The sequence below is a fragment of the Mesocricetus auratus genome, unplaced genomic scaffold, assembly GCF_017639785.1.
Source record: "Mesocricetus auratus isolate SY011 unplaced genomic scaffold, BCM_Maur_2.0 Super-Scaffold_100031, whole genome shotgun sequence".
Lineage (NCBI taxonomy): Eukaryota > Metazoa > Chordata > Mammalia > Rodentia > Cricetidae > Mesocricetus > Mesocricetus auratus.
The window spans coordinates 11,226,940-11,250,720 of NW_024429212.1; the positions used below are offsets into that span (position 1 = coordinate 11,226,940).

Here is a 23,781-nt window from a genome sequence, read left to right on the forward strand (position 1 = left end):
CCCAACCCTATCCACCTCATCATCCTTCGCATGGCCAGCCCTGCCCTGTGACTGCAGCAGACTCCATAGTCACAGGTACAGCCCTTGCCAATCTGAAAAAGAGAGAACATTATTACCTGTGAGCCATCTTTCCAGCCCCCCTGAAGACAATTTTTAATGAGCATAACATCAGTTTCATTTTAGAGGAACTTGCATGTGAAACTTTGGACTCCCAGTTATCAATCATTAGCCAGGGGCCATCATCATAGAATCAAAGGGATACCAAGCACTTGAGGCTGTTTTAACGTGCTACATTTTTCATCATTTTTGACAGGACTCTTGCCGTTACTAGTATGACCCAAGTCTAAAGAATAGACCCTACTTCAGTAGCACCCACAAAAATAATTCCATGATCATCTTCCTACACTAATTTGGCTCATAGTTATATTTATAAAGAGAAAAACCTAAATCCCAGCAAGTTCTACTAAAAATTAACAAAACATTAAAACATAAAGAGATAGGTAATTTTAAAGATCAAGGCAGAGGGAACCTTGGTTAAAAATTACATGCTCTTAGCAAGTTTTATACATCAACATATTGAAAAATTAATTCCATCAGTTCAGGAATAATAATTATTTTTAACAATTAAGGTTTTTTATTCTTTATAATCATATCCCACATTTTAAAATACTTAATGAGGTCTTGCAAGGAAGTGACAATTTCAGGAGGATATAATGGTCTCTAATCACTTCACTGGAGCTATTAGCGAGAGAAGTTGTCAGGAAATGTTTTTACTTTTATTATAAAACTAATTGAACTTCTCATTGAATGAAACAAGACATTTGTCAATATATAAGCCATGAACTCTCACTTTGTCTTTTTCCTGCTTTGTCCCTAATCTACACTTAAGTGCTATCAATTCATTTAGACAATTTCTCACCCTTTTCCTAGTGGAGATACTCTAAGAAAGGAAGGAAAGTAGCTGCTAAGGGATTAACTGCTGATTCTCTGTACTTTATGCAACACTGTGCTTTGCTTTGTGGAAGACAGGTCCTCAGAAGTGTGTTCTTGGGTTGTTTAAGTTAGCATGTGAATGCCCTAGGTTATAGCCATACAAAATATGGTAGCCATAATGCCCAGGTGAAATAGTCTCATAAGGCCACATCAGTGCTTGCGATCCAACTGAACAAAAGGCCTATCCAGCACATCACCATATTAATATTATCCTATTTTAATCAGGGAGGCAACTATCATACTGATTTTATAATTGTGGAAAACAGAATATTTTGCTCTACCCAAAACTGGCATAACTTCCAGAACAAGAATTAAAAACAGATACATATGACTCTAAGGCTTTCCTGAAACATGTGTCTGTAAAGAACTGAAGGCTGAGAATTAGTATTAGACAGACTGATATCAATTCCACAACAGAACGACGTTTGACGTTACCAAAGTATAAGTAGCATATGCCATGCATGCCAAAGGCCCTGGTGCCTTTGCTTATCCTTATGAGGGAGTCAGTGTGAGAAGGTCAGTGAATCTCTGTCTGTGGATTTTGGAGTGGTAGAATCCCCATCTGTAAGTGGAGGTGGCACTTTTGTGTCCTGGCCACCCAGTCCCCAATTAATCACACAGAAACTCACATTAATTACAAACTGTTTGACCTATAGTTCAGGTTTATTACTAGCTAGTTCCTACTTTTAAAATTAACCCATTTCTATTCATCTATTTGTTCCCGTGTGGCTGGTAGGTTCACCTGTTGTCTAGGACATTTTGCTGCTCCAGAGGCTGGATGGCATCTCTCTGGATTCCTCCCTTCTTTCTCCCTGTATTCAGTTTGGCTTTCCTGCCTTGCAGGGGGTCAAGGCAGCTTTTATGATTAGCCAATGAGAGCAGCATATATTCACAGTGTACAGAAGGATTATCTCACAGCACCCATCATCTGTTGGGAAAGGGAAGGCAATGTTCCACCCTGAATCTGCATGTCTGAGGATGATGCCAGGAAAGCTATGTTTGAGAAAGCTATTGGGATAATTTTCATGTGGCATAGTTTGAAATCCATATGTGTGTGTGTGTGTGCATTAAAAGTTTGTACTATAATGTATACAAGGTGTACAATATATACCATGATCTGAAAGCTAATTACAAGATATTGAGTATATTAGTCCATTTCTCTGGTGCTCTGTTTCCTCATAAAAATGTAAGAATTCATAAAACTTGTACTAGAGATATACTTTGAGGACTATGCAATACTAGCCTTGTAGCGAACTGTGGAATGAGGCTACCTCTGAAGAGTATTTTCAATACAGTATCCTATGTTCGCTATAGATGGCATTCACTGTATTAGCCATTCTAGTAATAATGAACTTGAACGTTTAATTGAAAAGGAATAAACATTCTTTCTCAACTTGCTTTGGCATCATTTAGAGATGTATAGAGCCGAAAAGGGAAGGTGATGAATCGCTCCCACAATCACTGCATAGTAAATCACACGCTGTGCAGAGATAGTTTCGTGCAGAATTCCAAGTCGATGCCATCAGCATTATAAGTTAGAAACTGCAAATGAGGATTAAGCAAACACATGATTTGAGAAACAAATTAGAGAGGGGAAAAATAATCTCTGAATTTGAGTCTTTAAATGCAGACTCAATCTTGCGATGAGCAACTCCAGAAGAAAAGAGGGGATGCTCATGATCATCTTTAGGCACAGGAAGAGGGAGACCGAGAACAGTCACTGTTAAATGGAAACTATCAATGGAGACAATTAATAGAATCCACTCCGGGAATGCAAGTGTGTGGATATGGCATTCAATGCTGTATGCTGTTATATTGATTTTAATGAGGCCCTTCCTGCATCCTTGCACCTGTGAGTGAGCAATCTCACCAATTGTGATGGCAAACTGGTGATGGGGGATGATAAAAAAATGAGACTTAAAAGACTCCAGATGGGGCATACATACCAAAGTCATAGCCACACACTTTGAGGCATGTTTTAATGTTTTCATATTTATAGAACGGAGTTAAGGCATCAGCTGGAAAATACTTTTGGTTTTCTTAGCCCATACACACCAGTTAAACACACATCATTAAACAGTAACTGTGTTTGTTGAAGCATGCTGTACAGAGAGATGGAGAGGGAAATTTAACAGACACACACTTTTATTTCATTTTATCAGCTTAAAAAGAAATGCTAAAATGATAAAATGGCCATCCAGGTTTTAACCAGCAAACTTAAGGTGACTTTTCCATGTGCTTCTCAGAGTAGTCTCAGAATACTATAGCCAGTTGGATTTTGCTATTTTCTCATTTCATTAAAAAAACGTATTTAATATAATTTTAAGTGTATGTATATGTGTGTGTATGTATATGTGTGTGTATGTATCTGTGTGTGTATGTATGTGTGTGAGTATGTATGTATGTGTGTGTGTATGTATGTGTGTGTATGTATGTGTGTGTGTGTGCGTGTGTGTAGTTAAGAAGACATCTGCATGGAGCCAGTTATCCCCTTTCATCTTCACACAGGTTCCGGTGATCAATCTAAGGCTTCCAGGCTTGCATATAAAATAGCTTTATTTGCTGAGAAATGTCACCAATGTCCATATTGTCACATGTCCTGGTTAAGGACATAATGTGATCATTTGAGCAATGGGATAGGAATCGGGCCAATGTGAGGTGAAATTGTCAGAAATCGTAACTCTCCTCAGTTTTTGTTCTGAGTCCATATCTGTGCTTACCATTTCCTGATGTTTCCATGGGAATATATGCCCTACTCTATGAAACCTGAAAGACTTCTGGAATCAGGGTAAGTGATATACATGAAACTTCATAGTCACATTATTAAATTGAAAGTCTTTAAATCAGTATCATTCAAAGAAGCAAACTTAAAACTGTTTTGCCAGTCCCAAACCTTACAAACATATCTGTGTAGCTTAAAAACCTTGAAAATGCTAATCTTTTTTAAAAAATGATCATTAAAGTTGTAAACTTCTTCTCAAAATGGAGGAGTACAAATGTGTCCCCACAAAGGGATGAGGCAGATTTGAGGTAGCTGGTCCAAACCTGTAGTATGAGGGACCATTCAGGTACAGGACACTCAAGCCCTGAGATGAGTGACAGCTTGCATTATAGAAGTCTTACAAAACTGAAGTAAAATGGTGTCTTGGTATCTGACTCCCTTTGTGGCCTTCAAGCCTACACTGTTTCCGTGTGCCTGTGTTTTTAAGTACCCTCATGCTAGTCAGATACCGTCATTGTGATTACGAAACAGTTATGTTGTTAGCCATTTTTCTCCCTTGGAGTGATTTGTAGAGGTGAGTTTACCTGCTTATTTTTATTATGTTTTTAAGCAAGCTCTCAGAAGGTAGTCCTGTTTGATTAGAACTCTTTATACAGACCAAGTTGGCCTCAAAATGGTAGAGCTCTTTCTGCTTCTGCCTCCTAGATGCTGGGATTAGAGAGATGGTCCACCATGTTCAGCTTGATAATGACTTACTATCAGTTGACAGCAAATTAGCTGTACAGTGAGGGATAGGTGTACACTATCTCACCCATCCTAGTGTAATGAGGTCTACATTATTTTTCTCAGTTTACCGACAATTTGAATAGTCTCTAAATCATTATACTATTAGGAGGAGGGGCCACTGGGAAGTACTTAAACTTAGATGAGGTCATGAAGGTGAAAGCGACAGGGAACAGACTGCCTCTCAACAGTATAAGAATATACTAAAAAAAGGGGTCATCTATAAGCCAGGAAGTGATCCCTCATAAACCTCCCTGTCTGAAGACACTTTGATTTTGGACTTCCTAGTCTCAAAATCTGTGGGAAATAAATTTCTGTTGTCTAAGGCCTTGAGTCTGTGCTATTTTTTTTTTACTTTAGCAGCATGAACAGATTGAGACATTCAGAAAAAATATAACAACCGGTTGTTCTTTTGTTAGCAAGTTCACTATCAGTGTGGCTTCTCTGGCATCATTAGAAAAGTTTGCGTGTGTAGTTGAATACCTGGAGAGAGGTTGTTAAAGATAATGAGAAAAAAGGGGCAGAGACAAGATGTAGGATAAATTAGATCTTCAAGTTGAAAGATGATGATTTGATCTATTTATATAAATGTACTCTGTTAAACTCTTCTCCCATGGAATTATTGATCTTCTCCAGAAAGACACCCCTGCAGAGTACAATGTGTCTGTGATTCTCCTGTAAGACACCCATCCAGGCAGACAGGAGGCGGGAGTTCTCCCTAACCTCAGGGAGCAAGGCCACAGCCATCACCACTGTCCATTATAAGATTTATGTATGTATGTTAGGGTTTGCCTCCATGTACTTATGTCCTCCGGGAATGTATAGTTCTGGGGAAAACCATAGGTGCCTGGAAACTGCAGTTACAGATACTGCATGGGTGCCGGGAATTAAACCTGGGTCCTTTGGAAGAACAGTAAGCTCTCTTAACCACTCTGCCATCACTCCAGTACACAAACTCCATCATTCCTTATATTGATAATCAAAACGTAGGCCAATAATCTTATTTGCTCCATAGTTAGAAGTTGGATATGTCACCCTAAGGATTTTTGGCTCACATTTATGCATCTAGATATGAACAACTTTTTGTCATTAACTTTCTTTTCATATGGTTTCAATTTTTATATCAACAGCCTTAAATTATTAAAATGAATATTGCCAAAGAGTACATGAATGTTGTTTGATCACAAAATTTGGTTACTCTTTATTCTGATGCCAAGTTTTTGTCTGATTAGTAGCCAATTAATTCTATTGATTGTGAGGAATCTATTATAAATTTATAGAAATTTTAATTGGTTTTAACTGAAGAACTTGTAGAGTATCTGCAAAGCATCACATGAAACTGAAAGTGGTTGCTGTAGAATTTGTACAGATGCTGGAAGTATAGAAGTCTACGTAGTCTTAGGTGAACTGTTGGAATATCAGCAGAAATGCTATCTTTAAATATAAACACACTGCCTGAGGAGTGGGGGGAATGGGAGGACTGAGGGAGAGGGAACTGGGATTAGTGTGTAAAATAAGATTGTTTTTATTTTAAAGAAAAAAATATAAGCTTGGGGCTGGCATGGTGGCTCCGTGGAAAAACGTGACTAAGCTTTACCCCCAGAACTCCCATGATGGAACAAAACTTTACTGCAGCAAGCTGTCTTTTTGTTTCTACACGTATCCCATGGCCTACACACTCTCATATCATACATTGATAAATAAATAGCAAATAAATAAAATATTTAAACTTTAGTAAAGTGAGATGGCGGGGCTGAAGACAGTTTGCTTAGTATATTAATAGTTATAAAATGGCAACACTGGTTTAGTGATATGATGGGGTCTTTTCTCATCTGTAGCAGTCTCATGAGGAAAACAGGTATTGATTAAGTTTGGTGATGTCAGCATCTAAGTTTAAAGTTGCTAGAATCCCAAGCCCCCTGTTTTTTTTTAACCGTCTTCCCTTCTACAGTTGTTAACCTGGTGCAATGATATTTCCTTTGCATTGCAGTCTGCAGTCACTCTGAGGACACCCATCTTTGATTTGAGCTTTGGTGGAGGTGAGAGCTCTCTAATGGCTTGGCTGCTTTGCTTTTCTGGTCTTCAGCTTGAACCCTAATATCTGTCTCTGGGTTTTTACTAATTGTGCTACAGGCTGGGGCCCCTACAAATAGATGATTGCTGAGTGAAATAGAAAGTTGTCTTCTGAGTTTCAGGGATAACGTGCTCATCTATGAGTGACAGAAATGTTATTATCAAGTTTCTGTTCATGTTATCTGTGGAGCTGAAGAGTAGCTGTTGAGACTCCACGGGACTGTTAAGTTGAAAAGCATGTGCTTTTTATGCAAAAATGTCCAAGGTTCATTGTAGTAAGGTTAGAAATTTGTAGGAGAGCAAATATTTATCAATTTTTGAGTAATGTATGGGCAGGATAATTGTCAGAAACAGAACATTCCCTGCACATAAATGATTAGTCCCATAGTATTGTAAATACATGTGTCCAGTATATGTATGAATTCAAGATGGCTGACTGAGCAAACATATCAAGCACACACAATTAAAAATATAAATTAACAAGAATTCTCAAGCTACAGAACCAAAGGAAGAGGGTACCAATCTGAGAAAGGTCTGGAGAGAACTTACAGAGGTGCAGAAAAAGAACAAGAATTATTGGTTGACACAGGACAGGTGCAGTTTGTCAGACTGCTCCAGATGTAGACCAGCCTAACTTCATTTTCTTCATTCTCAATGAGTAAGTAAATTTTAGTAATATTGTTAGCCTTCTGTTTGTAGGGACACAGGAGAATTAAAGGTCTCTTTCCCCGAAGTCCCAGACTTAATTCTGCTGGACATGCAGTCATGTACTATGAAGCAGGGACAGAATCAATTGTACTGAGCTCAATGAAGTCCTGGCTCTCTGCCTTTTATATCCTCTAATTGCACATGGCATAACATATTTACTCGAGCCAGAGGACAAAATAGTCTAAGGACAGAAGTCAGCTAAATGTATGGCCAGATAATTGTACTGAAATTATCGAGTCAGCCTTTGGATCCAAAGCTTTTTCGAATTTGAGTACTGGACCTCATCACAACGATTCCAGACTTGTGGTAGAATATTATGTCAAGGTGTGTTACTTTTGTTTATAGTGCATTTGTTTAAGTCAGTGAAGCTGTGATTCTTTGCCTGTCTAAAACACCTGATGGTCTGGAGCTGAATGCCCAATAGTGAGGCAGGAGCAAGGACAGGCAGGGCTGGCAGGGAGAGGGGATAAATAGGGGAACTGAGCAAGAGCAGCAGCAAGGAGAGAACAAGAAGAGGAGAACTTCGGGGGTCAACCACACAGCTACCCAGCCAGCTACAGAGTAAGAAAGAAAGATATGCAGAAGAAAGATGAAAGCCCAGAGGGAAAAGGTAGATGGGTTATTTAAAGTTAAGAAAAGCTGGCTAGTAAAAACCCAAGCTAAGGCCAAGCATTCTTACCTAAGAATAATCCTCCCTGTGTGATTTATCTGAGGGCTGGATGGTATGCCCCTCAAAAAACCAAAAGAGTAAAAAGTATTTCCCACGACACAAGACACTAGAGAACATCTCAAGACCCATGTTTGACGAAAGTGCCCACATGTCTGCAAAGGTGATTTCCTCTAATTCAGTCCTTCCCTCTGTTAGTAGCATTCTCTCCAGTAATATTATTAAGTCTGGCATTATCTTAATGTGCATTTGAGACCCAAACTGCAGGTACAGGCACCATTTTTAAAAATTCATTAAAAAAAACTTTGCTGGGTGTTTGAGATCAGAGGACAACGGTGAGTCTGTTCTCTCCTGGAGATGGGTGAGTCTCATAGACCAGATTCAGATCACCTAAGCATAGCAGCAGTCACTTTATCCCACTGAGAATTCTCACTTTCCTGAAGTCACCATTTCCTTGAGCCATAGGAGCCAAAAGTGACAGGAGAGCAACCTCTGCCTGACAAGTGTCACAGAGCTTGCTTGTGATTGGCTGGGAAATGTGGCGGGAGCTGCCACTACATCAGTGCTCCACTAGAGAAGAACCAGTCTTTTATGGCTAAGACTCTGGATATTTGTTTTCAGTTGAGGTTCTTTAATGGTTTTATGAAAATCTAGGAGCTTCTGCAGTTAAGAGCACATGCTGTGTTTCCGGAGGACCAGAGTATGATTCCCTGCACCCATGGGTGGTGGCTTGTAGCTTCCTATTACTTCAGCCCTCTGGGGATTTTGTTGCCTTCTTCTGGGGTCTATCTTCACAAATGTGTGCACGTGTGCAAACACATGCCTACACAAATAAAACCTTTAAAATGAGAGCAGAGAGCGTTTAATCTTATTAGAGAGTTACTAAGATTCTTTCATATTAAGCATACCAAGCTCAAATAGGGTACACTGAGATGAGATTCTGTTTCAGGAATTCTAGACTGCAGAAGAGTTGTATCTGCCAAAACTTGGTGATAATAATTTCTAACCAAAATCTAAGAGTTTTTTTAAACACCAGATTTCTTTATACAAAACCAATAAGGGACAGGAGCTTTGCATTCCCAAGAAATAAGTATGTCTCAGCTTAATATAAGTTTTTGTAGAAATAGTTTTCAGAGAATATAGTTTATTAAAACCTGGTCAAAATAAACAACAGAAGAGGCAAATGTAAGAATCGCTTTCTCCAAACGAGCAGAAAGATGGACATTGTCATTTTTAGTTGGTTTAAAAGTCATTTGTTTCCGTGGTGATAGATTGGGGTGAATGTGTGAAGTAAGTCATGAAAAATGCATTGTGACATAGAGCGCAATCATGTCATTTTGATTTTGTTCAAAGCTTTAGTAGTTTAGCAATAGTTTGGCTAAACAAAGGCGTGTCAGCGATGTTTGTTTCTATTCCAAATTAACTTTTACTCTTCACTCCAGCACAGATGCAAGTACTATATCTTCTCTATTAGACACTTTAGAAAGTTCCTAAAGTAAATTTAAATGGAGTTTTTATAGCTAATGGGGATATATAGTCATTCAATATTGAAACACACCTCCCACAGAAGGAGAGGATATAAGATTTTATTTTTAAAAAAGTAAACATAATTTAAATTTGTATAAATAATATGTAGTGATTAAGACAAAAAATTACCCCACTGTTAAAACTCTGTACTTTGGTGAAAGTGTTCTAATGGTCAAACATTTTATAATTTTGCTTACTTTAGTGCAAGTCATGACTTGCTTGTAGAATTCTAATTTCAATGGTGTTGCATGATACTACTCCTGGAGACACATGAACAAATATCCACTCACCATAAAGAAAGAACCAAGGACCAATCATAGTAGTATTACTATGGCTCCCAGCGTGGTGAACCAATGAGTTCTTTGTGCTTATTATATTGGTGAGGAGTTACACACAGGCACAGAAATGACTCAAAGACAGTTACATCACAAGAAGTTCACCTGAGCATGCATGACATCTCATAAGTTTCACAAACCAAAGTCCACTGTGGAACATGCCGGCAGCTCCACGAGTTGGAGAGTGTCCTTTCTAGGTAGTTTAGCTTTCTTCAGGCAGTTCTGTGGGTCTTTGTCTCTTCTAAGAAACTCAGATACTCTGTTTCTTTCTGAGCCTCTTCAAGGAAGCTTGACTTGTTAGGTCAGACTATTTCTCTCAGTAGTGCTTATATAAGCCTGGGGATGGGGAGGGTACGTGAATCTGTTCAGTTTTAGGGACATCATGAAGCTTTTGAGTTTGAAAGAGTTACTTCCCGGTTTTAAAAGAGTTTCCTTGCAGGATGGACTATTTCACCTGTCTTTATAGCATCCTGTCCTAGATGAGTTTCCCTCCCAGATGGAATGTTTCATCACAGAGGAAATTGCTACACAGCAAAGGGACACCTAAAATAGGAAGATATTTCATCTGGGAAAACTGCAGAAGACACAGCTTGACCCATGGAATAATGTAGTATTTTAAAAGTTAAGCCAATGGTTAGCTAAGTTACCATAGAAAAAGAACAGTGACAAAATTAGAAAAATAATGATGGTAACTAGCATTTTCACTGATGGACAGGTGAATATTCCCGAGGACCTGTTTTGATGCTCTAGGAAGGAAACACATCTCAGCTTAACCATGTCATTAGGATGCATGATACAAGCCAAGTAAATAATGTTTTATTATCAAATTTTCTTCAACTAGGCAATTGCTATAAGAGACAAAGTATAATGACCCATTTCAGTCTAAAATAAACTCGTGGAATATCACAACAAAATACAACCTAACTGAATACATTGTATAAAAGGCATTAGTTGATCAATTTAGAAAACTGGTACTTCTTCGTTATATACTGGGATATATATTTGTCCAAAGATGGTAATTGTTCTGTGATGAAGAAAGAGAATGTCTTTTTGATTTCAGATATGTGCACTGAAATGCTGGGAGAAAGAGGAGTCAGAACAGCCACTTGCTTTCAGAGTGTATACGTGGGATGCACATTCATACAAAGAAAATATGGCAATGTTGCATCCGTCAACACAGCTGGGAAAAGGGCTTGCAGGGGGTGCACGTACCATTCTTGTGATTTTTCTATAAGCTTATAATTACACTCAAATAGAATGTTAGAAATACTATCCCCAAAAGAATGATGTCATGTTGGTGTAGGTTCACCCTTCAATGGCTGTGTTTTGAGAGCTATTAGAGTGCCATGGTTTCTTGTGTGAGGCTCATTATCTCTGCCTTTATTATTGATTTGGGAGGTGTAAGTGTTGGGGGGATTAGGTCTTAATGATTTTTTTAAATACTGTGTATGTGTATGTACACTTGCACTCAAATATGCACATACAGGATTGCACCTATGAGTGTGGGTGTGGGTTTGGGTCTGATGAGTTGGTCTTTGTCCATGAATATGGAAGGCAAAGGAAGATTTCTGGTGTCTTCCTCCATTAGTCTCAGCCTTATTCTCATGAGATCATCTCTCACAGTTTTGACAAGGCTGGCTTCCCTGGATCTGCTTGTCTCCATTCCCTTGAACTGGAGTTATAGGCAGTCTCACAAAAGACTTATACATGGGCAGTGGGGTCTGAACTTGTAGAGCAAGAGAACTTACCCATGGAGAACCATCTCCACAACCCCAGCTGTAGAGCTCTTGATGAACAAAGTCAGTTACTCTAAGGTTCTCTTTGAAATAGAAAGCAGATTATTAAGTTGGCTTGACCATTTCTTCTGAAAACTTAAAACACTCATTGAGTTCATGGTCCCTCATACTGAAGATTTTACAGGATTTGTGACATATATGAAGTCTACTAGGTCACTAATTACTTGATTCCAGAATGAAATTTAAAGGGCAAAAAGTTGGTAGGAAATAAACAAAATAAGGATTAAAAAACAGCACAAGACCAGTGACACAAGACTTGTATAGGATTTCCCCAGCTGTACACAGTTCTAACCAGAACCAAAGGCATTTAGAGTGGCAATCCCTTTGCTAGCCTGCCCACAGACTCTCCTCCTTTCCTTCATACTCTCCAGGCTTCAGTATTAATAGAAAGCTAAAATCCATCTTCACTGCACTCAGTGTGTAACCAGCTGTGGCTTTATTTTTGATGCTGCCCCATGGGGGGGGGAGTTGTTTTTTCTTTGCTATAGGTGTTAATTGGCATCTTTGTATCTTGCTAATTACATTCTAGCAACACCTTTTCCCTCTTCCTTGTTTGCATTTAATGAGCTCCTTGTTGTATTAATTTATTAGATAATAAGATAAAACAAAAACTTCAGCTCCTTTAGGCGTGGTTTGGAACATGTACTTCAGATATGTAAACATACATGCTACACAACAAAAAGCCAGCCCAGAAAGAAATCTTGCTCTTGTTAGTCTACACTGATGGCTTAGATAGGGTGGTCATTGACGTATACACGAAAGGGCGAGGCTGGGTGCAAATCGGAGGCAGTAGCTTTTATTGGAAATAAGCAAATCAGGATCCCATATGGCCTGCATGATGTGCATATCAAGAACCTCTGCAATATTTAAACACAAAAAGCAAATTATGAGTTCAGCAATGTGCCTTTTAGAATCTAATTATCATTTTATTTCCATGTTCATTTTCTTACTCTAGTTCTTTTGAAGTCATTGACCAGGCTCTGAGTTCTATATAATTCTCTAAGATCCAAGAATTCATTTGACAAAAGGAAAAGGAAAAATCATCAGTGTCCAGAGAAACTTGCGACTGTTTAATAGAATAATGCCCTTCATTCCTCAGCAGGTAAGAAATTCTGGAAATTATTTTGAGTGAAGACTTCCAGATGTTACCGAATGCACTCTGGCTGTTCCAACTCAAGCTAGTAGCGGTTATCGGTTTTCTACCTTTTGTCTGATATTTTTAGGGGAGCCATTGACACCCTTATTGTTATATTTTTGACTCTGTTTCAGCAATGGGTTCCATTACATCCAGCATATTCTAGCCAGCTTTTTTTTTTGAAATTACAAGCATCCAGAATCAAAACTGCATATCCTTTGAAATAAGTACCAGTTCTTTACTTGAAGTAAACGTTTCCACAAGTCAAAATCCCAAGCTGTAACTATTTTTGCTAAATAAGCAGACACATTTCCAATTGCTGCTAACACTGTATGCTGCAAATAACAGGAAAAAAAAGTTAAAGCTGAAAGTCCTAACAGTGCAAATTGCTCCTCTGCTTTGATAAATATCATGGTAGAAATGACTGCATTTTCTATTGTAGTTTTTGTGATGTTGAGCTTCTCAGTGAGATTCACACATTTTAATAAGATAGTGTGGAAAGTACAATAACCACTGCCCTTGAGAGTACTATCAATACTCCCTACAGAAAGGGTATGGCTGTCACCAGGCTGTCCATGGTCCATCAATACTTTAGATAGAAATGTGCAGAAGTTACATCAGCTTATCTCCACTTGATCTTTTGTGAGATGTGTTGGAGAAAAAAACCCCCGAAAAACAGCAAAAGAAGGTTTCTGAATTGTCCTTTATAGCTCATGAATCAGGAAGGAGAGGTTTCTCCCTTGCATCAGAGAAGAGTCTGAGGCAGGCAATCGACACAGCAATTTGAAACTTGCACAGCTCATGGATTTACTTTTTCCCTGAATGCTAATTTTAATCCCTCATGATGGTTAAAAGCAAGTGTAAAAGCGAAGACAATATCCAGAGAGGGCTATTGAAGAGACAGAGACAGTAGAGCTTCGAGAGGATTGTCTGCAGAAAATAGTTTTCCCATGTGTGGACTTGGCCTTTGAAGCAAAGAATTATAACAGGAAATTAGTGAAAGGCTGGTACAGCCTCATAAACAAGAACAAAATAATGTCAGCACACCAAAATATTTCACTAGGCTGCTGCTCCCCTCGGAGGCTCACAGGTGGTATAATAAATGGAATCAGCCATCCTTTCAGATGTCTAAGTTATATGGTTATTTTGGTTCGGCTGACCATTAGTTATTGTTAATCTGAGGCATAAATACAGACACTAGTTGAATATTTATGTACAGTTCCCGAATCTACCTTCATTAATTTGTCCACATATGGGAAATAAGGCCATTGGGGATGGTGGTAGAAAATATTACTTTGGAGCCCTTAATGTAAGGTATTAAAATATGAATGTGCTTCTGGTGCGGGAGGTCCTGGAACTCTTGCTAGGTGTTGGGTCCCTGCTGACTCTTTATCGTTTTCTCCTTTCTCACACTGAATATAAATTTGAAAAGCTACCTTTAGCAACTAGCAAATGGTGACATGGCCAAGCTCATCTTAAGAGATTGCTAAGTTTTCTTCCAGATGGAAGAATTTTTATAACCGGAGTGGTGGAGAATCTGTCCTCAGAGCCCAGCTCAACTTGATCCTGTCGCCTGCAGCCTGTGTGGATGCATTACACCAACCTCCCTTTGTTTTACCTTGCACTGTAACATCGGCGAGTTGCTGGATTTTTACTCTCCCCGCAGCTCGTTACTGTTCTCTTAATGGAATAAAATATTCAAAGAACACACACACAAAGTGTGATGCTCAGTAGAATGTCTGCATCCAATATATTCTAGACGTAGAATATCTGTATGGAAGATGGTCCCTATGTCTAATATGCAAACATATATAAGAGAAAACTACCTACATGCCCGAATTTCATACTAAATTGTAAACTGTCTTCTATTATTGGACCATAATCTACAGGTATTATGCTCCACTGCATACTGAGCGATCCTAGGTTGAAGGACTTAGGAAGTGTTTCCTCCAGTTGGGTAGAGAATCTTCCTACTATTTGTTTTTTACTCTATCTTTTTGGAAATCCATAATGCTAAAGTAAGCTTTTGCTATTGGGGTTAGATAAATTTTCTTTTTTGGTTGTTTGAGAAAGGGTTTCTCTGTGTGAAAGCCCTGGCAGGCCTCATACTCTCAGAGCTGCTCCTGTCTCTGCATCCTCAGCGCTGTGATTAAAAGGCATGTGTTACCATTAAAGGCATGTACTACTACTAGTAAGTCAAAGATTTTCTTAAATTCCCAAAAGTTATAATAGTTAGATTACATAATGAGTCAGTCTTTACTCTCTTTGGTTTGTCTAGAAAGCAAGTTAAAATTGTATAAATAAATTTTATTTAAGGATTAAGAAACGAGTGTCTGGGATTATAGCTAAGTGTAGAATGGTAAAATGATTTGGGACACAAGGCCCTGAGGTCTGATTGAAGTGGGATGGGGAGGGCGAAGAGAGGAGGAAGGAAGGAAATGAGATTTTCTTTTGTGTAAGTACCTTATTAAAGAATAAACTTGTAATTAAAAAAGACACCAGACCAAAAATATCAGCAATGATCTTTTTATCCCTGAATCAATGTAGAGTCATGCAAAGTACATTTTTCATAACTCAACTTTGACCTCATAGGTAGCTCAAAACCCATATATTTTCTTAGGTTGCATTGTTGTTGTTATTGCTATTGTTGATTGTGTGTGTGTGTGTGTGTGTGTGTGTGTGTGTGTGCATGAGTCTGAGCTTGCCTGTGCATGTGTGTGGATGCTTCTGTGTAACATAGACAAGAAGACAGGAACTAGCACGTCAAGCACCCTGGAACCTGAATAACTTGGTGTCGATTATCACATAGAGTAGAGCAGTACTGTGAGTCATAGCTCAGCCTCACACAAAGCATAAGCAACTACGAGTTGTTTCTATGAAATTATTAAATATCAGGGAATACTTAAAACAGGAGGGTGTAATATCTGCCTATCCAAAAAGCTATTTCCTCCTAACATATATGAATTGTCTTGTGGAAAGGTATGCTATAATTGAAAAGAAAAATGCTCTCGTGACTGGGCAGATGTTTTCCAGGCTAAAGGGGAATGAAGAAGGCCTTGTGACAAACTAGATGGATGGCATAGGGGACACTTTGCTAGCAGAAAATAACAGACATTTAGAATGGACAATTAACTCATTAACACACAGTCTGATGCTCAGAATTAATTGTGATGGACATGTAAGTGGCCTTTGCTGTTTTTCTTTATGTTTTCTCATTTGGGATTATAGCACTTACCTGCATTCACTACAAGACTAGATTGACAGTATTTTAATCAATACTTTAGAGGAGACTTTTTTTCCTTAGATATAGCAAGTCATCAATTTTTAATGATGAAGTTTTGGTTAGTTTACTTAGGAGACTATACATAGTTTGAGCTAAATGTATGATTCAGTTGTTTCTAGCTGCTACCTTTATGTTTCCATAGACACTAAACTTAAGTAGATCCTTTGTGTTTTTCTTGTTCTCTAATTGGCTACTAAACAGATCACTGGTCAGTGGCACTGGAGGAGGCTTAGTGACTGCCAGAAAAGCCAGCACCCATCAGTAATAACATGGGTACAATGAATTAGAAAATATTGAGACAAATATTTACTATTGAACAAAATTATGAGAAATTTAGATATCATTTTGTAAAAATGTGTGTGTGTATGAGAGAGAGAGAGAGAATTGAATCCAGAACATTATACTTACTGAATATGTATTCCACCACTGAACTAAACTACCAACCAGACATGAGTCTTAAGGTTTCCCACAGTGAAAATTGATGATTTAAATTACATGAAACTATACACAACTGTAAATTTTTTCTCAACATTGTCATCATTTTCATACTGACTGTTATATTTTCTTAACTTTTTAGTGACTTGAATTAATTTATTTCATTTCCACCTTATGGGATATCTCTTAAACATAAGATTATGACATCCAAATACTTGTCAGGGAAACAGAACCAGCATTTACACATTGCATCTACTCTAACAACTGGTTGACAAAAATGAGCCAGACGTACAATCAGCTACGAGATCACATTTGAAGTTCAAGTTACTGAAAAATTAGGTATTTACCCACCATATTTTATGACATTGTGTAGCAGCATTTTAGGTGGAGAGATGACTTTTTAAGGAAGCTGAGTGCAAACTCACATTAAAGTTGGGACTCTCCTCACTAGCATCCTTGAATGCCCTGAAATAAAAGTTCCCCAATGACAGTCTTGTTAAGGAAGAAGCTCTGGGGCAAGTGTTGAGACAATATTTATAGGTAGCATTGGTAACTTAAGAGTATGGTCCCTGACAGGAAAAGTTTATATAAAGAAAGCATGTAGATATTTGTGGAGCAACAGGCTCAATGCACTAAGAACACGCAATAGCACACTATCACAGAAAAACAAATGAATGAAATCAAGAATGGACATTAGTCATAACAACAGGTCCAGGCAATATATACTAACTACTTAGAAAATATACATGAATGGAAGTGCCAAGAACTAATTTAATTAAGAAACAAAGATGTCCCACTTATTTATATTACCCTTACAGCATTATTAAATGATTAATGTTCAACAATCAGAACATATACAGAAGAACAAAATGATAATGGCCAGTTTCTATATCAGAGCAACTTTGCTATGAGTAATTAAGAAAAAAATTGCTAGGAAGTGTTTCTTCAAAAATTACAGAAGATTCAGACACTTTTGAATGCCTGGCCTTACCACTTCAGCTTTATTTTTCTCTTATCTTAAAATGAACAAAGGTATTATTCAGTGATTTTTCCCATCATATGTCAATATGAGAATATTTTCTTATTGAAAAGTGAGAAATTGGGTTGTCCTAAGTTATCCAGTTGCAGTGTTGGGTAAACAATATTATGACACTAATAAAGTATTCAGTGTGTTTGCTGGCTAGCAGTATCCTTTATTCTGATGTAAGAATTTTCTTTCATTTCAGAATAAGAGAGAATGAAGAAGCCACTGTTAGAAACTCAGTCCTGCTTCCCAAGAGTGGTGAGGCAGAAGGACTTGACATGGGTTGCAACATTCTTTCTTGATGTGCAGGTTTGAGCTACAATCCAAAGTCGTGAATGAAGGAAAAGTCTTGCCATATGAATGAATGAATTTTGATTATCTGACATTTGAAGCATGTGCAACATTTGCCTGGTGTGGTCTGACCAGCAAAAATAGAGCTTTTAAATGATGAAAAATGTAGAACTTAGTGGAAATATAAATTTGTATAGTTTTCTTGTGTAAATATCATCTGTCTGTGTCCTTTCTTAGTTAAGAGTTATAATCTGACAACTATTCCCCTCCACCCAACACCAGGTATATTCATTTGAAGAATTTTCATACTAAAATCTCTGTCAGGTTTGGGATAACAAAACAAGTATCTCCTAGTTTTCTTGGGTTTTCGCGCAATACATACAGGTGAACAGATATTTATGTTGATATCATTCATCGTTCAAATGGCAAACCAGAGGCACCTGTGTGTATGCATCTATCTTGTGCCCAGCTACACATGCTTTCTTCTTTTGATGAGGTTTTTTTGTAATTTTATTGTCCCAGAGTATCTGAAATCGCTGCTGTCACCTTGAAAACAAGGAACATTTTATTTTACTTTACCGTGATGGACAGTGATTGGTGAAGTATCTCTTTTTGCAGGAAATTTCTGATAATTTAGGATAATTTGGATAATTTAGGTCACACACCTATTTTTCAAAGAAAGTTATGGGTAGTAAAAAACAATATATTAATTGATTCATTGAGTCATTCCAGACAGACTCAAATTTGAGATAATTTCCCATAAAGTTTTCAAGTGAGAAAAGAGCTGATTTGACTATCTTGAGCAAAATTTATTTAATCTTGTTTGCAAATACAAAAGGCAGAATAAAATACCAAAGAAAAATCTGAAAAGCAAATGAGCCAGAAATGCCATAAGCCCAAACTTCATAGCACTAGATATCTTTATTCTTCCTTATCTTTGTATGTTTGCTTTGTGTGTCAGAGAATCTGGTGTATCAGAAATTACTCAATATACACATTTATCTTACAGAAAATCCTTGGCAAAATTAACTAAGAGACTAGCTATGTCTTAATCTTTTCCCCTGCAAACTAATTGCCAAAATCAAAGGGCTAATTTTTGCTTTCCTGCCTTCCATCATGGTTGATTATGTCTTGAGACTCTAGTGTGAGCTAAGAAATAATGGGTTTTGATCATTTGTAGGACGCGGTTCCTACAAACCACTTAGTATCTATAGTACCATTTGAAAGATGAGTGAGGACTGTCCATGGAGATAGTGAACTATAGCCTTCCAAGAAGGATGAATGTCACTTTTTAACACAGCGATACATACAACTGTGAGAACTGCTTCTTCTAAACATGAAGGAAAAGCAGAGGCAATGGTCTGTGAAAATCAAATCTTAAAGAATACTGTTTTACAAGCCTAAAAAAAAGGCGATGTATTTCATCATGAATGGAGTAGCCAAAAAATCACTTTACCAGTTTTATAAGTAAGTAATAGTATCTACAGAAGGGTATGTCCTTGAGGGAGGATGAGAATTGCAAGACCTCCTGTGAGGTAGTGAGGATGCTTTTCCTGTGGCTCAGGCTTGTAATGAATTCCAAAGTAAAGAGGAATAAGTGACTGTGGATAAGTGGACATCTGTGCGTATGGTCTCACAGTCTGTAGGACTGTGGAAACAATTAACTTTAGAACTTCAGTGGAGGGGGCCAGTGACATAAAAGAGGAGAACTTGACATGGTTTCCAAAAGTCTTCCGGGATGTAAACTAGAATTTGAGCTCTTACAAGAAGGAATATCTGATGTTTGAAGTGTGAGACATTTGAGCATTAGAATGGCGTGGTCTACCGAGTTACCAGAAAATGTTGGAATAAAAACAGTGTGAAAGATCACCCAGGGAAGGCGGTATGTGTGAGAAGTAATAACTACTGTTTACAGATGGAATTCATGATGTGGAGACATTTTAAGAACCGGAGGAAAAAGCAGTAAGATAGACATTATTTTCTTTGAAGAGAGGAGTGACTATGGAATGTAGTAGCCATACACTGCTATGAGTAGTATTAGCCTTGCCAGAAGTATCCCTGGCCAGGCTGCCAGAGAACATCCATGTTTGAAAACACTTTAAAAGAGATACTCTTAAATAATGGCTTTCTCCTTTTCAAGAGCAAGAACTCTTAAACCATACAATATCACAAGAGCAATTTTTTGATGATACTCAAGTTTCATTCTCTTCTTAGAGTACACCTCAAGGTGCAAAGGATTTCAGGATTTACTCCCAAGGTCATACAGTTGACGGGCAAGACTAAGTTTATTGCATTTGACATACTTCATCTCTAGATTGCCATGTAAACAGAAGCTATACTCTTTGTTTTCATTTTACACCACATACGAAACTTCCATATCATTCAAGTCCCCTGCTTCTGTGACACCTCTAGTCACATGAGCTACCAGTTCTTGAGAAAACCCTTGCTTTTCTCCCCAGTGTAGACTATAGATACCAGTCATCTCTCTATTATCAACAGAACAGTCTTCATCACCTTTGGTCTTTCACTATTGTGCAACACAACCTCAAATCTATTATCACAGCAACAATTCCATGTTAACTCATTTCATTCTCCATATACTGCATAATGAATCTAATTCTGAATTTTGCCCTCTAACCCATTCTTGAGACATCAGTCTGGGAAGAGCATATTTTCCTAGTACTTGTAAAGTTTTCCCTAACTTTAAATAATATATCTCACTTGTTATTTCACAGAGACAGGAACACTCAGGCAGGACTAAAATGTCTGTTCCTATTCCCTACAAACAAGTCTATAATTGCAGCAACTCACATCTTTTTCCTTAGATTTTGTTCTATTCATTTGTCTGTTGTCAATCCACCTTACCCTACCCCATTCATCTACCTTACTTAGCAGTCATTTTCTCTTGTGTATATAAACACCTTACACTCTACCAGGCTGTTCTTTTTTCTTTTCCCTGTTTTCCTTTTCTTTACATGACATCAACTGTGTGTTTTTTTCCAGATCATCTTCCATTCATTGACAAATGATTGTCACTTGTGTTACTGAGTCAAGGTCAACATAGGTACAGAATCATTAAATTGAGATTCATTACTGTTAATGATTCTTAGATACTACATTGACTCAAGTGAGACCAGTCTACCTGGGGATTCTGAGCTTAGCACTTTGAGATTATCTAGGCAGTAAAATTATGATCAAAGCCAATATGACTCATTAAATAATTATCACTTTTGCTCAAATCCAACAATTAATGCTTGAGGGACTCATAATTGTAATATATAGTAAATATGGCATAAATATTGATGCAGCGTAGAATGGGGAGAAAAATATAACGATTATTTTCCAAATAATTTTATGAGGATATACAGAGATGACACCAACAAGTAGAGATTATATAGAGTTTCTACATGAATGTGCACTACTACTAGTTTCTAGAAGTATGAAATAGAGAAATAAAAGAGGTGAGTTTCTCAACTAAAAAAAAATGAAAATAATCCTAGAAAAAATGAGCAAAATAAGGCATATGGAAAACAAGTCACATTAAGCCAAGGTAGGCTGGCAAAAAGCCTTTTATAAACTTGCAAAATGTGAAGCAATTACATCACAATGGAGGTATTGTACTGTAAGGGAAGCAGGGTCACCCAAGAGAAGACCTTCTGGAGGGTGAGTGAGTAATTAGACATGTTATAATTTGGTGCTTGTATTTCAGGTTTATGAGATCAATGGTTATTTATATTCTAATAAAATGCTACCATATGTAAGAAATTTAAAGATATTTAGAGGTCTCTCCTCCATGGAAATAGTGATTGTAGAATCTCTAAACCAAGAACAAGAATACTTGACCTTTGCAGCCAGTGATGAACCAGAAAATTGACTTGAAGGATCCAAATGGCATTCTAGTACTAGCCTGCTGAAATACAAGAGAGGCTGAGGAGAGGGAGGCATGAGTTAGCAATTCATTTAAGGTATCTGCATTGTGTGAGGTAGGTACCTGTGTTGTCCTTCCTGGGAAGTGCAATAGAGGGGGGAAAACAGACAAGAGAAATCAAAAGTTACTGAACATTTATTTTTTATCTGAATGAGTACCAAAGATCCCTGCCTCTAACCCTTTGAGGAAAGATAACACTAAGTGCAACTGAATTCTATAAAAGCAAAAATAGCTGGGGTTATTTTTCCAAGTATTTGGCATATCAAGCAATGTCTGTTGTCTCTGAAGCCCCAGCCTACCATCTCTTCTTTAAGTTAGTAATTAAAAGATTACATGAGTTAAAATAAGACTCCATTGGTTTTGTCTCAGTGGTGACCTACACTTCAAATGACTTATACGAAGATTTAATAAATTATTCTCAAATTAAGTCTTGCCATCTCATTTTTAGTATTTCAAGGGATATGCATGCACAACACATCAGCTCGTGTGAATATCTTATGGCATTTTTAAAACCATTTAATACACCACCTATATAATTTGGATACTTCATATGACTCAAACTTAGTTTGAACATCATAATTTATATGCTCATATAGAAAGACGGTTTTAAAAATCTTGTTAATTACCAATGACCAATGTGAGTGATTTCCCCCTGCTACTTTATAGGAGTTTGAAACTTCATCTAGAATTTTAAAACAAAGTAAAGAACAGCTGCTACTAACTGAAGGTGCTAAAGAGAGAGCTCTTTATGAAGTATAACGAATTTTAGCATCTCTTACAAAGTAAATTGCATTTATGTTTCAATGGTATAAGAATCTTGTTCCTACCCCTGGTTGGTCAACCAGCATGCTTTAAATGGTCTGCAACTTACTACCCCTGCTCTCTTGGTCACCAAGTGACACCCTGTTGAAACAATTGCTGTGCTTACAAGTTATCTTATGTGTAACAATTTTTTGAAAACTGGGTAATTTGTACAAATTCTAATATCTGTAATGATATTTTTTACTAACTTTATGTCCTCAGGTTGCGTCATCTATGTTCATCACTCGAGTCTAAAATTGAACATATTCACATTACTATAGGAAAGAACAAAGCACAACACACATATAAACACACACACACACACAGTTACCACTGAGGACCCAAACAAAACAATTTTAATATCCTTGTCATGTAGAGACTCTAACCGAGTAAATACATTAAATTTCCTACGTTTCCACGCTGGAAGTATTAAGGCAATCTTAACTTCATTGCAGATTCTAAATCATATTCTTAGCACATAAATATAATTAATTATTTCTTACTCATGTCAGGAGGTCAGGAGTCTTTGCACAGCTGAGGATTTATTGTGTCATCTATAACAGGTTTGTATAATGATAAGTCATTAGGAGTCGGTTTAATTCGATGTCCATTTATTAAGTAGTAGCAGTGGGTTCCCTCACCATGGCCTATGACCAGTCTCGTCACAAGCTTTGGACCTTTGTGATTTAAGTTGAATAAATAAACAAAAAAAATTCTAGCCCTTATGCCTTCTCACTATCCTGCAGTTCCTCATGGGTTCCTATATGGATTGGGACTCTATAGAGCCATTGCATCAAGGAGCCAAGCTCCTCCCCCCCCGCCTTTAACTCCTGTCCCTTAAAACCAACAAGTCTCACTTGTAAAACCCTCAGATTTTCCTTGAATATGTTAACTCATGTTCTCACCAGTGTCATTCTCAGAACCACATCGGAGGGTTGTAATTAGGTCATTTCTTACCTTGTCTACTGAGGAATCAATTTCCACTCAGTCTTCCCGCTTCCTATTAATACTATTATCTGAAATAATCTTTCTAAAGTAAAAGTCACATCCCAATAATAAGCCTTCCCTTGGCTGGTCATATAGTGGCAGGCAATTCAGGTCTTTCCATGCTGTCTGTATTCCTCAAGACTTCAAATACTGTTGATGCAATCCCCATGATAAGTCTCAAATATACGTATATACATACTCTACTTTATCATGGTTACCACATTATTCCATGCCACTGCACCCATTGTACTAAAACATTAATGTATTCAAGCATGTTTTAATATTTTCCATCT

General features: G+C 37.5%; 2 long non-coding RNA genes across 5 annotated transcripts in view; one reads left to right on the top strand and one right to left on the bottom strand.

Annotated features, from left to right (window-relative positions):
• The window catches only part of LOC110342271, a 79,204-nt gene extending 61,221 nt beyond the window's left edge, over positions 1-17,983 (top strand). The window contains exons 5-7 of one of the 4 annotated variants that reach the window (XR_002384299.1): positions 6,489-6,537; positions 12,560-12,706; positions 17,684-17,983. This is a non-coding gene — a long non-coding RNA (uncharacterized LOC110342271). Of the gene's footprint in view, positions 1-6,488; positions 6,538-12,559; positions 12,707-14,171; positions 14,454-17,683 lie in introns of those variants that run through there. The other 3 variants (XR_002384301.1, XR_002384302.1, XR_002384300.1) reach the window with 3 other exon arrangements.
• LOC110342272 overlaps positions 1-23,781 on the bottom strand; it is a 124,516-nt gene that overhangs the window by 14,384 nt on the left and 86,351 nt on the right. The window lies entirely within an intron of this gene.